The sequence below is a fragment of the Adiantum capillus-veneris genome, chromosome 17, assembly GCF_014529385.1.
Source record: "Adiantum capillus-veneris isolate H3 chromosome 17, ASM1452938v2, whole genome shotgun sequence".
Taxonomy (NCBI): domain Eukaryota; kingdom Viridiplantae; phylum Streptophyta; class Polypodiopsida; order Polypodiales; family Pteridaceae; genus Adiantum; species Adiantum capillus-veneris.
Window position 1 is genome coordinate 110584575 of NC_140947.1, and position 16952 is coordinate 110601526.

Below are 16952 nucleotides of genomic sequence, written 5' to 3' on the forward strand. Positions count from 1 at the left end.
TAGACTTTACTTTAAACCTTGATTTAGCTTTCACCCATTATTAGTCGTCTATTTTACCTGTACTTTCAAGACACAACAAAGGGGAGAGGGATACAGGCTGCTAGATTGCACCTGTATGAGTAGACAGACACCAGATTGGCCCCTAACTTAGGCGCCCCTTTCGGTATTTCTTTATTGTTCAAAAGAGGGAATAAACGCTGTGGTTCCTACAAGCTGCCCCGCACAAACTCGGCTGAATTTCCACTGTTCCAGCCCGATTTCGGCAGCATAACTGTACTAGAACCCTTCACGGTCAGTATTCCCACGCATTGACTAACTTTCCCGACGCATACGGGCACTTTGCAAAACCTGGCGAGAATCTGCAGCACGCTGAATTCTCTGTTTTCAGCCCTGAAAATGCGCCAGATTGCCTGTACAGCGGTCCCCTTGCGTCCCCGAACCTCCTGGGGGTATTAGGGTCCGTTTAGGGCCAAAACCCTAAACCTGCAAAAATACACAGCAGGCTGTAATTCACTGTTTCGGGCTCCGTTTCGCGTGCCGGTCGCATCCCTAGCAAGTCCTCGAGCTCCCGCACCTGTAGGGCTACTTGCCCTTTGAATTGGACGAGATTTCTGGCGTGAAACCTCTCCAAATTCACCTGTACCTGCGGGGGGATTAGCCGCTAGCTAATCCAGTACCTGTGCAAGAGGCTCTTGCCTCGGCAATCGCGCATGAACCCACACAACTGTACATTGGTCAAATGAAGAGCCCACTAGAGGGGCATAACATACTGCCAAAGGGGAGAGAGAGGGCAGTGCGTAGCGTGCAGGGCATCACTCCTGGCACCGCACTGTGCATAAGAGGGAAAGCAAGCACTCCATAGCTCTTAACCTGTGACAGAGACTTGCCAAATGAGCCTCCCAGCTATAAATCACGTTTTTGCCTTCTCTATAAGTAGTAAACTGGCCTCAGAGTGCCAAGTGTCACTCATTTGTGCATTTTCCCGCTTTAGACCCTCGGGTCTAAAAATATCTCACCTGCAGCCTCTGTTGACTTGGCCACAGAGTAACAAAATGATCCCCATGTCAAACTGCACGTAATGACGCGAAGACATTTTCAGGTCCCAAAATAGCAGTTCCCTAAATTTTAGGAGATGCTGCCATTATATCTTTCTAGGTCATCCGACCCTCTTTGTACACTGCGGCCACATCCAGAACTGAAATGTAGCCTCTGTAGCAAAGGATTCCACTTTGGCTAGTCAATGACCCCACTTGGCTAACCATAGTCCTTGTCCAACCTTAGTGCTCTCTTGCCCTCAGGCCTGGACTCCCTCTGGACAGTTCCACACTAGCTATGCAATGCAGGGCAGTTAGATTTCCCGAGGGGTGTTTCCAAAAAGTGAAAGTAAATAGATAATAAGAAAGAAATCAACAAAAAGGATAGATAGTAGTCACACGCTGGTGACATACCCCCCTCTTGAAATCTCAAACGTCCTCGTTTGCATCTATGTCGTATATGCTTACTGTCAACACTAATGTATTCAACACCCGTCGACACATATACGACACATACATGCTCATTGTCAACCCTGGTGTATTCAACACCTCGTCGACTCATGTATTGCCTGCGTGTGAACCCTGTCCCAATGACATAGTGGTAGCTTCGCACTCTGCCATTGCTTTGAGTCACTAACTTTCCAATGACAAAATGGTAGCTGCACATTTTGCCACTGTCTTATAGTACACGTTGGATCCCGTAACACTTTCGAGCATACCCAAACCGACAGTTTAAGAATGCAGTTACACATGTACTCTTTAATAGAAGCAATCACTGTATCCTTGACAGACTGACAAGAAATACTCACTTCTATAGCACTAACCAAACTTTTGGACATTCCATAAGAGCAATTGCCAAACTGACAATCTGTACAGCTCTAACATTCATGTAACAGGTATTTGATTTGAGCTCACTTTAAATACCATGTACATCATTTGTTTCAAAAGCCATTGTCACACTGACAATCCATTTAGCTTTGAAACTCAAGGGGTCAAGGTAGGTTGCAAAGCGAAGGCTTCCAGGTAAAGTGATAACACAGTTGGTGACTCTGCAAGTTCACCTTCTTCCATCCACTTAGCATCCATTGGTGGATAGTTTTTAAACTTTACCAAGTAACGCCTAGCAACCTTGCCTTTCACTTTCCTTTCTTTGTGTGCCAAAATCTGTTCAGGGACCAAGATCTCGTCAAGTTCCTCGACTTCCGGCTGATCTTCAGCTGGCATATCTTCTGGCACATCACCCACATAGGGTCTGAGAAGACTCACATGAAACGCATTGTGAATCTTCCAACTGTCAGGCAATTTCAGCCTATATGCAACATCACTGATTATGTCGCATACTTGAAAAGGCCCATAGTAACGCATGCTGAGCTTTGGAAACACTCTTTCCTTGCCCTTCATCTTCTTTAACCTTGCCTTTTCAAAGCGTAAAAGCACCCAATCACCAAGTGAATATACCACTTCACGACGGTGACGATCAGCTGCTTTCTTTTGCTTTGCCTGAGTCCTTTCTAAGGCCACTTTGACCTTCTTGTACATTTCATCCATGTCTTGAACATACTTATCTGCTTCAAATATCTTGTCCTTTGTATGCAGTATGGGAGGAACTTTCTTGCCACCTTCAACTATCTCAAAAGGTGCCTTGCCAGTTGATGAATGCACTGTATTATTGTATGCATACTCCACCAATGGCAAATACTGCTCCCACTTTCCTTTATGCTCTGACACATAGCACTTCAGCAGATCTAGGACAGTAGAATTTGCCTCTTCTGACTGTCCATCTGTTTGAGGATGAAATGACGAAGAGAATTTGAGCGTGGTACCCATATTCTCAAACAAGCCTTTCCAGAACAAACTAGTCATGCGTGGATCACGGTCGCTAATAATCGACTGTGGCATGCCATGATACTTGAAAATATTGCTCATAAACAAGCGTGCCATCTGATCTGGCTTTATCTTCTTCCTGACAGGAATAAAATGAGCCTGTTTGCTGAATCTGCAAATAATGGTCCAAATACCATCATTTCCTGTCTGCGTTCTTGGAAGATCAAAGATAAAATCCATAGCAATACTTTCCCATGGTTTATCTGGAATAGGTAGTGGTTGCAATAACCCTGGTGCCTTTTGCCTGTCAAACTTGACCTTTTGGCATATTAGGCATTCTCGCACAAAGGCATCCACATCCCTTCTCAATGTAGGCCAATAGAAGAATGTCTCTACCGCTTTAACTGTAGCATCGATACCACGATGCCCTGCATACGGTGGGACATGACTCTCTTCCATAACTTTGCGTCGCAATGGCTTTGTGACACACAATCTGCCATGCATCATCATGAACCCGTCTTTAAGAAGATAGTGTTCATGACGTTGTCCATCCATTAGTTGCTCGAAGACCCTTGCAAAATCTTCATCATTTGCATACTGTTCTCTCATATCATCAAGTTCATGATGATAAGGAATCGACACAGCTGAAATTTGTGGCTTCCTTGACAAGGCATCGGCCACAACGTTCTTCTTGCCTTCCACATGCACAATCTGAAAATGGAACATGGACAAGATATTTGCCCATCGCATATGCTTTTCAGATAACTTTGTCTGTGTCAAGAAGTATCGCAAGGTCTGATGGTCCGTTTGGACAACGAAATCTGCACCTAGCAGGTAGTGTTTCCAACTTAAGAGCGCATGAATCACAGCCAGTAATTCTTTCTCATAGACCTGCATGGTCATCTCTGGCCCTTGCAAAATTCTGCTCTCATAGGCTACTACCCTGCCATCTTGCATTAGCACAGCACCAATGCTACTACCGCAGGCATCACACTGGACCACAAATGACTTCCTAAGATCTGGCAACACAATGACTGGATCCGAAGTCATCTTTTCCTTTAAGAGATTAAAAGCTGAAATCTCTTTTTGTGTCCATCTAAAGGTGACTGCCTTCTTTTGAAGAGCATGTAAAGGTGAAGCAATCTCAGCGAAATTTCGGATAAACCTTCTGTAATAGGAGCATAGTCCCAAGAAGCTTCGGACATCATGCACCGTCTTCAAATTTGGCCATGACTTGATCGCTTCGACTTTTGCAGGATCCATTCTGACACCATCCTTTGAGACAATGTGTCCCAGAAAGTGAATCTCTTCCAGAAAAAACTCACTTTTCTTTGCATTGATGAGCAACCTATGACTGCGTAGCTCTTTGAACACAATGGCCAAGTGATGCCTATGCTCCTCTTCATTCTTTGAGTAGACTATCATGTCATCAAAGAATGTACCAACAAACTGCTGGTGTGGACGGAAAATTCTGTCCATCATCCTATTGAACGTAGCAGGAGCATTTGTGAGACCAAAGGGCATCACTAAAAATTCGTAAAGGCCAAACGTCGTTCTAAAAGCAGTCTTGTGCACATCCTCTGATCTAATGCGGATCTGATGATACCCACTCTTTAGATCTATCCTGCTAAACATAGCTGCTCCTTCTAATTTGTCCATAATATCATCAATTCTAGGTATAGGGAACCTATTCTTGATGGTATTCTTGTTCAGTGCACGGTAGTCGATGCACATACGCCATGAGCCATCTTTTTTCTGCACCAACAATACTGGAGAACAGAATGGAGATGAACTGGGCTGAATCAGCCCTTTTTCTAACAGCTCCTGTACTTGGCCCATTATCTCTTTCTGCTGAGCCGCACTAACCCTGTACGGAGGCTTATTTGGTGGGCTACAGCCTGGCACCAAATCTATCGCATGGTCCTCGGGTCTCTCTGGCGGTAATTGAGACGGTAATGAATCGGAAAAACAGTCACTATACTGTTGTAAAAACATTGACCTTTCTTTATCTAGCACAGATAAATTTGATTCATCACAATCTGACACTTCACGTGCAAAAACCAAGTACGCAGAAAGATGCTTTTTCATTACAGAAGTAATAGCAGAAGCTGATACAGTAGGAATAGACTCTCCTTTAAGCTTTACATCCAGAATATGAGTCTTTCCCCTGCTCTGTACAGTGATCTTTTTGTTGTAGGCATCCATGATTCCCTGTACACGAAATAACCAAGGAATACCTAACAACACATCACATCCGTCCAGTGGCATGATGTAAAATTCTTCAGCATCTACATAGGACTGGATATGTAGACGCAACTTTCCAATGATGGGTGTCACAGCCTCTGTATGGCCAGGACATGCCAAACCTGCCTCTGCTGTATACCCCATCTCTTCAGGTCTGATTCCCAACTTTGAAGCCAATTCTGGGGAAATAAAGTTGGCTTTGGCACCTGGATCAAAGAAGATAAGCACTGTTTGATTCCTAACCTTTCCCCATGCTCTGCAAAGCTCACTTGCATCCGAATTTGGCTTATCGCCCACCATATCTGGCACTAGACCAGCCATGGGCTTCTTTCCTTTCTTGTCTTCCTTGTCTTCAGAATCAGCTGGCCTTTTCTTTGTAGGACAGTTGTAAGCAATGTGGCCAGGCTGCTCACATATAAAGCATTTGTTCTCTGTCCTCAGGACCTTCTTTTGCTCTTCTGACTTGCGAGGAAAACGTCTTTTCCATTTCTTTGCTGGTCCTTTTTCTGATTCAGCCGTAGCTTTGTCTTTCCCTGCGTTGGCTGACTCCTGAGTCCCTTTAGGAGCCTCATTGGGAACGTGCTTCTTGGCTGAATTTTTCTTGCCTGATCCTGCCTTGACGCCAGTGTTAAATTCACAATCTTCTCCCTTGAGCAAACCATTGCCAGTGTTTGCTACCTCGATGAGCTGCGTCAAAGTAGTGACTTTTGTCTTCGTGCAGTATTTTCTCAATCCTTTGGGTAGGCCACAACAGTATTTTTCAATCTGTTCTGTCAATGGCACAAACCTATAGGAAGTTACTGGAAGTAGAGCTTTCCAAAACTTCCGATTGTAATCATCCAGATTTCTGCAAGTGGCAGCATTAAGCTGGTGCCATTCTGTCATGACATCTGCTTCGAAATCATCAGATAACCAAGCTGCTGCAAAAATCTGCTTGAAGTAAATCCATGTGGACGGAGCTTGCCCTTGAAGCAATAAAGTTGTCCACCATTGTCCCGCATTCCCTGTCAAGAAAGTGGCTGCCTTGCGGACCTTTGAAGCCTCTGTAAAGTTTCCCCCTGCATAGGCCTTATCAAACTGCTGGAGGAATGAAAGAGCCTTCTTCCTGTCATCAAACCCTGTAAAGGTCGTGAATGACACACCTTTGCCACCTTCTTTGTATGGAGTTGGCCTCTCCAGCGGCGTTAAATTGTCATATGGAAGTGACTGAAACATGGGAACACTAATAGGGTTCATCTGTGTTCCTTGGCCGCTATTAACTTGACCTCGAAATGCCATATTTGGCTGCTGATTTGTAATTCCAGCCATACCAAAATTTGCTTGTGGCATCCCAAATTGTCCCTGAGTGCTTTGAAACCCTGGTTGCATACCCATGACACTGTACATGGGGTTAGGCATCATCGTTTGAGCACCCGCAAACACTGTTCCTGGCGTATAAAACTGATTTCCAGGTGCATGACCAGCCATGCTCTGGAATACCGATCCACCTCCAAAATAGCCAGGGTGTACTGAAGGTGGTGGGAAGACCTGTTGCATAGCCTGTAAGTTGCTTCCCTGCCCATTAGAACCAGCTATAGGCTGCTGAAAGGTGGCGGGCTGAATTGGTACAGCTTGAAAAACTGGCATCTCAGCCACCTGTTCTTGCACCTTAGGCATACGTTGTGGAGACTGCATGTTCTCCGTCAAGTGTACAGGTGTTTCCATTGACTGTGCGGTATGAATCACCTGTGTTCGAGCCTTAACAGGCTTTTGAATATGATCCAGTGACCCAACTTGCTGAGACGGAACAGGAGGTTGCAGAAAGGCTAAAAACCTTGGGTTCTGCATTACTTGTGTGAACATAGCCACAGCAGTAACCAACTGGGTCCTGAATATATCATCATCAGTCTGTGGTGGTCTTGAGGACTCACCCACTTCATGTGTCTGTTGACCCTGTGAAGAGGAAACCTCTTCAGTCACATCATCTGGTCTGTCAGCCATAATTGCAATTCCCTGTGTCTGGTCTATGATCCCCTGTGTCTTCAAGCCCAAAACTGACCAAGGCTCACTTCTATGGAAAAAAGTGATTTAATCCCGTCGATGGAACCATGAAACCGGCCTGTTCAATCCAAAAAGCGCGGTAGACTTTACTTTAAACCTTGATTTAGCTTTCACCCATTATTAGTCGTCTATTTTACCTGTACTTTCAAGACACAACAAAGGGGAGAGGGATACAGGCTGCTAGATTGCACCTGTATGAGTAGACAGACACCAGATTGGCCCCTAACTTAGGCGCCCCTTTCGGTATTTCTTTATTGTTCAAAAGAGGGAATAAACGCTGTGGTTCCTACAAGCTGCCCCGCACAAACTCGGCTGAATTTCCACTGTTCCAGCCCGATTTCGGCAGCATAACTGTACTAGAACCCTTCACGGTCAGTATTCCCACGCATTGACTAACTTTCCCGACGCATACGGGCACTTTGCAAAACCTGGCGAGAATCTGCAGCACGCTGAATTCTCTGTTTTCAGCCCTGAAAATGCGCCAGATTGCCTGTACAGCGGTCCCCTTGCGTCCCCGAACCTCCTGGGGGTATTAGGGTCCGTTTAGGGCCAAAACCCTAAACCTGCAAAAATACACAGCAGGCTGTAATTCACTGTTTCGGGCTCCGTTTCGCGTGCCGGTCGCATCCCTAGCAAGTCCTCGAGCTCCCGCACCTGTAGGGCTACTTGCCCTTTGAATTGGACGAGATTTCTGGCGTGAAACCTCTCCAAATTCACCTGTACCTGCGGGGGGATTAGCCGCTAGCTAATCCAGTACCTGTGCAAGAGGCTCTTGCCTCGGCAATCGCGCATGAACCCACACAACTGTACATTGGTCAAATGAAGAGCCCACTAGAGGGGCATAACATACTGCCAAAGGGGAGAGAGAGGGCAGTGCGTAGCGTGCAGGGCATCACTCCTGGCACCGCACTGTGCATAAGAGGGAAAGCAAGCACTCCATAGCTCTTAACCTGTGACAGAGACTTGCCAAATGAGCCTCCCAGCTATAAATCACGTTTTTGCCTTCTCTATAAGTAGTAAACTGGCCTCAGAGTGCCAAGTGTCACTCATTTGTGCATTTTCCCGCTTTAGACCCTCGGGTCTAAAAATATCTCACCTGCAGCCTCTGTTGACTTGGCCACAGAGTAACAAAATGATCCCCATGTCAAACTGCACGTAATGACGCGAAGACATTTTCAGGTCCCAAAATAGCAGTTCCCTAAATTTTAGGAGATGCTGCCATTATATCTTTCTAGGTCATCCGACCCTCTTTGTACACTGCGGCCACATCCAGAACTGAAATGTAGCCTCTGTAGCAAAGGATTCCACTTTGGCTAGTCAATGACCCCACTTGGCTAACCATAGTCCTTGTCCAACCTTAGTGCTCTCTTGCCCTCAGGCCTGGACTCCCTCTGGACAGTTCCACACTAGCTATGCAATGCAGGGCAGTTAGATTTCCCGAGGGGTGTTTCCAAAAAGTGAAAGTAAATAGATAATAAGAAAGAAATCAACAAAAAGGATAGATAGTAGTCACACGCTGGTGACACATACCCGCTATACATTTACACTAGAGACCGACTCTGTTTATACAGAGGAGATCTATGGTCGTCTATGTACAACATCCATGCCATGACTCTCACTGGAGGAGATCACCACTTTACTAATTGAGAGATTGCATGATGCAGTAACAGAGGCATACCCGCACACTCAGCCTGATCAGAGACGCCGTTCTGGGACAATGCCTTAGAACAATTGGTATGACGAGGAGTGTACCAGAGCACAGCTTCAGAGGGACCTTCTCGTAGGGGTCATCAATCACAGACAATCTCGGATAGTCTTCATGCGCCTTGTGCGACGGAAGAAGCGAGCATTCCTAGCTTCGATAGAGCGAGACTGATACTTGAGTAGAGACTCAAGAGATCCATGGCGTTTCTTTCATGAGCACTCCCCTCCCCCAATTATTACTTCTCCTGATGGGTGGGTTCAGTATGCAACATCCTTATATACGGTCCTTAGACAGACACCCCTTCAAGATCCTCTTGAACCATGCCCATCTCGAGTACCTTCTTTACCACTGAGATGGTAAAGACGGCCATTAACAAGATGAGGACCAGGAAGGCATATGATCATGATGGTCTAGTAGCAGAGCACTTTATACATGCTAGAGATATGCTAGCACAGGTTCTTGCAGTTCTATTCAATCGTGTCATGTGTGAGGGTCTACCTGAGACTTGGAGACTCTCTACTATTGTGCCTATCTTCAAGGCAGGTGATCCTAGGAGCGTGGAAACTACCGTACTATTATGATTGGACACACATTGGGTTGTATGCATCCATCCTTGAGCTACACTTGTGCAGATGAGCAGATAGTGAGGGTGTACGTGCAACGGGATAGGCCGGTTTTAGGAGAGGCTTCTCCACTCTTGACCATATTCTGACAGTCAGAGCCATCATTGAAGAGGGTAGCGCACATGGGAGACGAATTTTGTAGCTTTGTGGATTTCCGCACAGCATTTGACATAGTGCCCAAAGCCAGATTGATGCGCAGACTACAGGAGATGAGAGTGCCTATTGAGTTGATTTGGGGGATCGTGGCTCTATACAGATTAGTGGTGGGACATGTAAGCACTCCGGCAGGGACATCTGATTTAGTTCACTCCACTATTGGAATGAAACAAGCATGTTCATTGTCTCCTGCTCTATTGGGTATGTATATAGATGAGGTTTCTAGTTGCATTGACAGAGAGGGTGACAGAGTTGCCCAACTGGCAAGGACATGGATTCCATTGTTGTTACATGCTGATGATATTGTGTTGATCTTTGACTCACCGGAGGGTATGCAGTGACATTTGGATGCATTACATAGCTTGTGGAGGAAGTGGATTGTCCGTAAACCTTGGTAAAACCAAGGTTATGTTGTTTAACACCACATTGTAGTGGATCAGGAGATCAGCACCTACATTCACTTATGGTCAAGAGACTGTGGAGTACACAGATGCATACACTTATCTTGGGGTAGTCTTCACTGGGCCAAAGTTTTCTTTGAAGAGAGCAGCAGAGACTAGACTGACCAGAGCGTATGCGGCCTTGGGAGGATTGGAGAGGATGTGTTCGTAGGTTCCGTTCCAGGAACCTTGAACAAAGCTCTAGCTCTTTGATACCTTGGCAGCTTCAGCTATGCTCTATGGAGTTCAGGTTTGGGGATCCTTTGTGGGTCAAGATGAGTGGAGAAGTATGGAGAGGCCCTTGGTATCTATGATGTCTCGGCTGATTAGAGCGAAGGCCTCCGTGCCACACGAGATCATTAGAGCGGAGTTAGCAACCCCCCCATGGAGATAGAGGCACTTACCAGATTAGTCTCCTTTATGCACAGCTTATGGGATACTGCCAGAGACAGATATGCCAAAATGGCCCTTGAGTCCTCCAGGACACACCCAGGGAGACTAGAGGAGGTGATGCAGACTGAGACCTCATTCTACTCCGAGACAATTGAGAGTCCCGAGAGAGGCCTCCCTCGAGTACAAGAATATCAATGGAAGTCTACACACAGGAAGTGCACACGACACAACACCTCTAGAGAAGGTGGAGTTGCAGTCTTGTATCGCCGATCACTCCATAGCAGGATACAGATGTGGTAGCCCGTGATCCAGAGGCATGCTACATGTGGGTATGGATTGAGATATCCGAGGAGCACATTCTCTACATTACCATTTGCTACTTTGCACCCAGCGACTCTAGGTTTGCACGGAGAGGAGGTTCATACACACGGAGGATAGGAGGAGGATGATACACACTCACCATATGTCTCAGGGAGGAGATCATGGAGTACTCTAGACTGGATGAAGTCTTCCTCACGGGGGATTTCAACGCCAGGACACAAAGTAGAGAGTGTGATACGTACGACTTTGACGACCCAGAGCTACTCTCTACCATGGAGGATACAGGGGCAGAGAGGATCTCCAAAGATACCACCACACCCACACCATATGGGAGACACCTACTTCGCATAAGATCATAGCCACAATGGCCATCATCCGGCGGCCTCACTTGTATACTGCCATCAGTAGCCAACGGAGGTAGTACAATGGATTACATCATCCGCTTCAGAGAGGCAGCCCACCACCATCCCACCATTACCTATTGGGGCTAACCACGCATATCTCGCCCTCTCTTTCACTGGCTTACCCATCTCGCACACACCACCTACATCCGCACCACACACCACTATACACTTCACACATGAGCTAGCTAGAGTTTACTCATCACATGTATACGAGGGGATCTACACTCACGACCCAGACACACCACTCTCTACACTCACTAGACAGCTCTAGGGAGTTTTACACACTTCAGCCCTCAGTTGCTTTCCACACACTACCCGTAGTGGTTGACCCCCCACCCTTTGGTACGATGCCCCGGAACCGATGGTACGACGGGGAGTGCAGAGATCTATACACACAGCTATGGGCTCAACGAGCCTTGGAGGAGGTCACCGAGAGTGAGGTCAGGCAATAGATAAAGGCCATCACACGCCGTAAATGGCGGGCCTTCGAGGAGGCACACGAGCTTGAGCTATACCACCTTCTCATGAGTACAGACTGCACCACAGCATGGAGGATTCTGAGAGAGCCACGCCCCACCACCACCCTGGAGGACCCCCAGATCTGGCATGACTATGCCAAGCGCTTATACCATAGATACCTGGGCCGCCACTAATCCTAAAGCCATCTGATCCTCGACCTACCACCTCAACTTTCTTCACATCTAGTATGGTGAAGAGGGCCATCCCACGCCTACAGCATGGCCGCTCAGCAGATCACGCTGGAGTACAGAGTGAGCACCTGATATATGCAATAGACACTCTCTCCCCCTTGATAGCACGTCTCTTCAACCGCGCTTTGGTTGAGGGACTACCAGAGGAGTGGACTATGCACACATTGTGCCTATCCACAAATCTGGCGACACCCTGGATCCAGGGAATGACAGGACTATCATGATTGGTCACACATTGGCCAAATTGTATGTGCAGTTCTTGAGGCAGAGCTTAGTACATATGCAGAGGCATTAGAGATACGCGCACTAGGAAAGGCAGGCTTTCAACGCACTTTCTCAACTATCGACCACATCTTCGTGCTTCGCTTCCTGATTGACGGAGCAAAAGCACGAAAGAGGAGACTCTGCTACTGCTTTGTGGATTTCCGCAAGGCCTTTGACACTATCCCTAGAGAGAGACTCTTTCAGCACCTTCAGGAGATATAGATACCATCTAAGATGATATGGGCCATTCATTCTTTGTTTGCACAGGTCATGGGTAGAGTGGGATGCCCAGGTGGATTATCGGATCCCGTTTCTAGCACCATTGGTGTGAAGCAAGGATGCCCCCTTTCCCCCCGACTCTATTCGGTCAATACATCGACGAGATATTAGATTACATTCTACGAGCAGGCGGAGCGTGATCAGACTTGGTAGGTATACCAATCCATATCATGCTCTATGATGATGATATCATTCTGGTCTCTAAGACACAGGAGGGACTACAAAGCCACCTACAAGCCTTGGATGATTTCTGCACGCATCGAGGGCTCACAGTGAACCTTGAAAAGACCAAGGTCATGATCTTCCACACCTCCAGGACAGTTCGGAGCAGAGCAATACTCACAGTAGCAGGCGGGTAGGTCGAGGTGGCTGATTCATATGTATATCTAGGGGCGACTTTCACCAATGGAAGATTTTTCATATTCCATGCAGGCCGAGACCGGCTTACACAAGGATATGTAGCGCTGGCCACCCTAGAGCGCAGGTGCCATCATGCCCACTTCCAAGAGCCCCGCACCAAGGGGTGGCTTTTTGACACTCTAGTCACACCTGCCATGATGTATGCCGCTGCAGTATGGGCACCAGGGCTATCAGCATCTCTATAGACACAGGTAGAGCGCCCACAAATCATCATGATCTCTCGTTTGCTCCACAGCAAACCCTCAGTACCACATGGCATCATCAGAACAGAGCTAGTTGCACCACCGATGCTAGTAGAGGCCCTCTTTCAAACTGTTTGCTTAATCCAATGCATGCAAGAGCTCCCACCAGACAGACTCACCCGTAGAGCTTTTGAGGCATCGATACAGCTGCATCAGGAGGGGGATACGAGGACATGATACTCACATGTCATAGAGTGGTTTACATCCCATGGCTTGGACATCACGGATCTGCCTCCTTTTCAGCATGATCCCGATTCCCCTTGAAACGAACAACGAGAGTGGATCTCCCGGCTACACGGACCACCTAAGACACGCGTCAGACTAACCACCCGACCATAGCCACCATCCGGCGGCTCCCCCGTGCTGGGGCCAGCGTCCGAGGACATAGGCGTGCACCTGTAAGACCGAGTGTCCCATACCACCCGGCCTCACCTCCTCAAGGTGACTTCGCACACTCCTAGCCTCGCGGGCTAACCACTGACACTCTGCCAGTGGGGGTCAATAACTGCAAATGAGGCCTTGGCCTCCCTTTTATAATAATAGCCGGCCACACTGGCCAGGTTCACACTACGTCCGCCCGGACACTGGACGCCCATCCCGACGGTGTCTGGGCTAAATTCCCTCTCCTATGAGCTCGGCATAACATACTTCGCCCCCTTAACAATCATTGATGTCCTCATCAATGAAGTGGGGATACTGAGCTTTCAAAGCTCTAATTGGTTCCCAAGTAGAAAACCTTTCAGATTGACCCTTCCATTTAATTAAGTATTCGTCATAAGCCTTTAGGCGCGAATGACAGGTACAATGATTTAAGACTGCCTTTGGTTCTTCAGGAATATACTCTGTTTGCATATCTTGCCATACATTTTCCTCGATAGGCACAACAACGTCGGGGTCGCCCAGTTTTACTTTAAGGCGGCTGACATGAAACACTGGATGTACACTAACATCCGAAGGAAGAGCCAATTGTAGGAAACTTGGCCAATCTTCTTTGTGATAAAAAATGGACCACAATATCTAGTTGAAAGCTTATAATGCTTTCCTGTTCGCATAGTCTTGGAATCCTTGGGTATCTTCAGATAGACCCATTGTCCCACATCAAGAGTCCTTGGAGATCTCTTTTGATTAGCATAAGTAGTGACTCGATCACGAGCCGTTCTTATACTATCTTTAGCCAATTCGAGCATTTCTTGCATGTCATACAAGAAATCACGAGCTTGGCGTTCCTTGAGTTTCTCTAAGCCAGTGGCAATTGGGGATTTAGGCTCAAATCTATACATCAGCATGAACAGGCTAAATCCAGTAGCAATAATCCATGGTTTTGGATTGACTTAGATTCTAGAGTTTCTATGGTATTTCATTGCATTCTATGGTTTTGTGCTCCTATTTGTTATATATCGGTGTCATATGTAGTCTGCCGTATGGAATCCAACTTTCAAAATCCTCGAGGGGTGGTCCATATTTATTTAGTATTTTTGTACCCATCTGGGTAAAATAGGTCCCTAAGCTGGTAAAGCTTAGGAGCCCAAGTTGACAAACAAAACTACAATAAGCAAACATTGACTAAAAGGTAAAAGGTTGGTGCCTAATTTTTTCTCTAGAATGGCATAATCTGTGAAAATTCTAAAATCAAGCGCATTATCCAATTCAAAAGCACGATCCTGTCAATAAATAAGTACCATATCTAGATATGTGTGAAAAACATCACAACCTAAGAACTGCTCCTAAGCTTCCCTTGCCATGGCTGCTATTGGAAAACACGTTACCATGAGAAGGATCCAATGATCAGCCCAGGTTATTTCTGAAAATCCCTTTGAATAAAAACTTCAACAATGGCAACATACATAAGAGCAATTGGTACATTTAAGTATGAGGAGAGAACGTACATGTGTCTTTGAGGCTGTATTTGGATCTAAAAGTCCTTTGACAGAATTCCACAGGAGCTTAAATCCTGAGCCAGCATTTACAATGAACAATTGATGGAGGGTCTGATGCCAGGATGCACTTGGGAGAGAGAAGCAGGGTAAGAACGGGGTTTAAGTCACTCCCTCAATAAACAAGTGACACACTAGAAAAGATAACATCGTAAAGAGAGCTGACCTCGGGATAATAGTCATTATCCATCTTTTGTATGCTCATGCCAAGTTCCCTCGCATTCTTGCTAAAATTTTTCATTCCCTGGAATTCAAAGTAAGAGTGAAGCATGGCAATTGATTTTAAAGACAGATAACATCATATGTACTTGCATCCAAACCCCTTGAGCCTAGTATGCAAAGAGAGATAAGGCAGCATCAAAACTAGAGTAAGCCTTCACCCATTGTCTCAATGTCCAATCAAGAGTTTCTAGGTTCACTTTAACTACCATGTAAATAAAATTTATTCTCTTTTAATATTACAAAGTACTTATGTATAGCTGTCAGAATAATGGCAGTAATGTTCCAAAGTATGAGACTTAGTGTTGGGGCTAAGCTTCGCTGAAATGGGGCTTACACCTCGCATGTGTATGTCTCCTCAGCCAAAAGGAATAAAGAAATTACCAATAAATTTGGGTCCTAGTCATTGAAAAAATTCTCCGGCAATTCACAAAGTTTATATAGGTTCTTCAAAACGAGTTGAGCTAAGTCATAACTCTTTACAGTTGTGTGAGTAGGTATGAAGCGCGCCATCTTCAAGAGTCGGTCAATGACGACCCAAATGACGGCATGACCACAATTGGTCCCGGACAGTCCCACAACAAATTCCATAGAAATGCTAGTCCATTTCTTGTAGGGAATTTGTAGAGGATGTAAGAGCCCATCACGCTTTTGAAGCTCAGCTTTATTCAGTTGACATTGCAGCATTCCCGCCTCTCAACGAAGGCTTTCATGTGTGGCCAATAGAAATATTGGCTTACCAAGGCCAAGTACAGTACATGCCAAGGTTTTCTGTTCTTGGTGCATCCTGAAGCCCAAACGAAATTTGCTTGCAGATACATTCATCAACTGGCACACACACTTTGCATTGTATCCCTCTTGGACTCATCACCAAAGTCAGCATCTCTCTGGCAACGCCCTTTGAGAGAAAATGGTCAGTTGAGATTTCAATAAACGAAAGAACATTCACCTCCGAAATCCTACTAAGGGCATTGACCATCGCATTGGTAGTTCTCTTATGGTAGCGTATCTCAGTCGAACTCCTGCATGAGCTCGGCCCACCTTACCTTGTGACCTTGAAGGTCATGCTGATTATTAAGATATTTCAATGAATGGTGGTTAGTTCATAGCACAAAGAGGCCACCATAGAGGTAATGACACCAAATTTTCAAAGCTTGGTTGACTGCCAACAATCCCTTCTCATGTGTGGAGTAACGGTATTGTGTATCTGTGAGCTTGTGAGTTTCAAATGCTACTGGTCGTCTTGATAAAGAACGACACCCATGGAATAATCTTTGGCATCCTTTTCCACCACAAAAGGTTTGTTTGGATCCACTATCTACAACATTGTTGCAGATTTAACTAGTTGCTTCAATGATTGAAAGCATTGATCAAGCTCATGGTCTATGTCATAGATGGACTAAGATTACGCTTCTTGCTTTGAACTCCCTTTACACGCGGTATAACCTAAGAAAGATTTCACTTGCCGTATGGTTAGTAAAGCAGGCCATTGTAGGACCATTGATGAAACTGGCAGTACATAGTAGAGAATAGTACAAATTTAATTACCTGTTAATCTCACATAGAGGATTGAGAAGAAGAGAGAACACAAATGCGTCCAGCAACTAGATTGTCACTACGCACATGAAGACTAACACTTCGTAGGCCCCAAAGACACGCACCCCTTTCAGTATTTCTTGATTTAATCGTAAACAAACGAT

The 16952-nt window shown here is 46.0% G+C and overlaps 1 protein-coding gene across 4 annotated transcripts in view; it reads right to left on the reverse strand.

The window, feature by feature from the left end:
- Positions 1 to 15411, reverse strand: part of LOC147437870 (uncharacterized) — a 79402-nt gene extending 63991 nt beyond the window's left edge. For 2 of the 4 annotated variants that reach the window (XM_086486021.1, XM_086486023.1), the window contains exon 1: positions 14986 to 15170. The gene's annotated coding sequence lies outside the window, so the exon portion shown is untranslated. Of the gene's footprint in view, positions 1 to 14985; positions 15171 to 15199 lie in introns of those variants that run through there. The other 2 variants (XM_086486019.1, XM_086486018.1) reach the window with 2 other exon arrangements.
- Positions 15412 to 16952: the final 1541 nt, after the last annotated feature.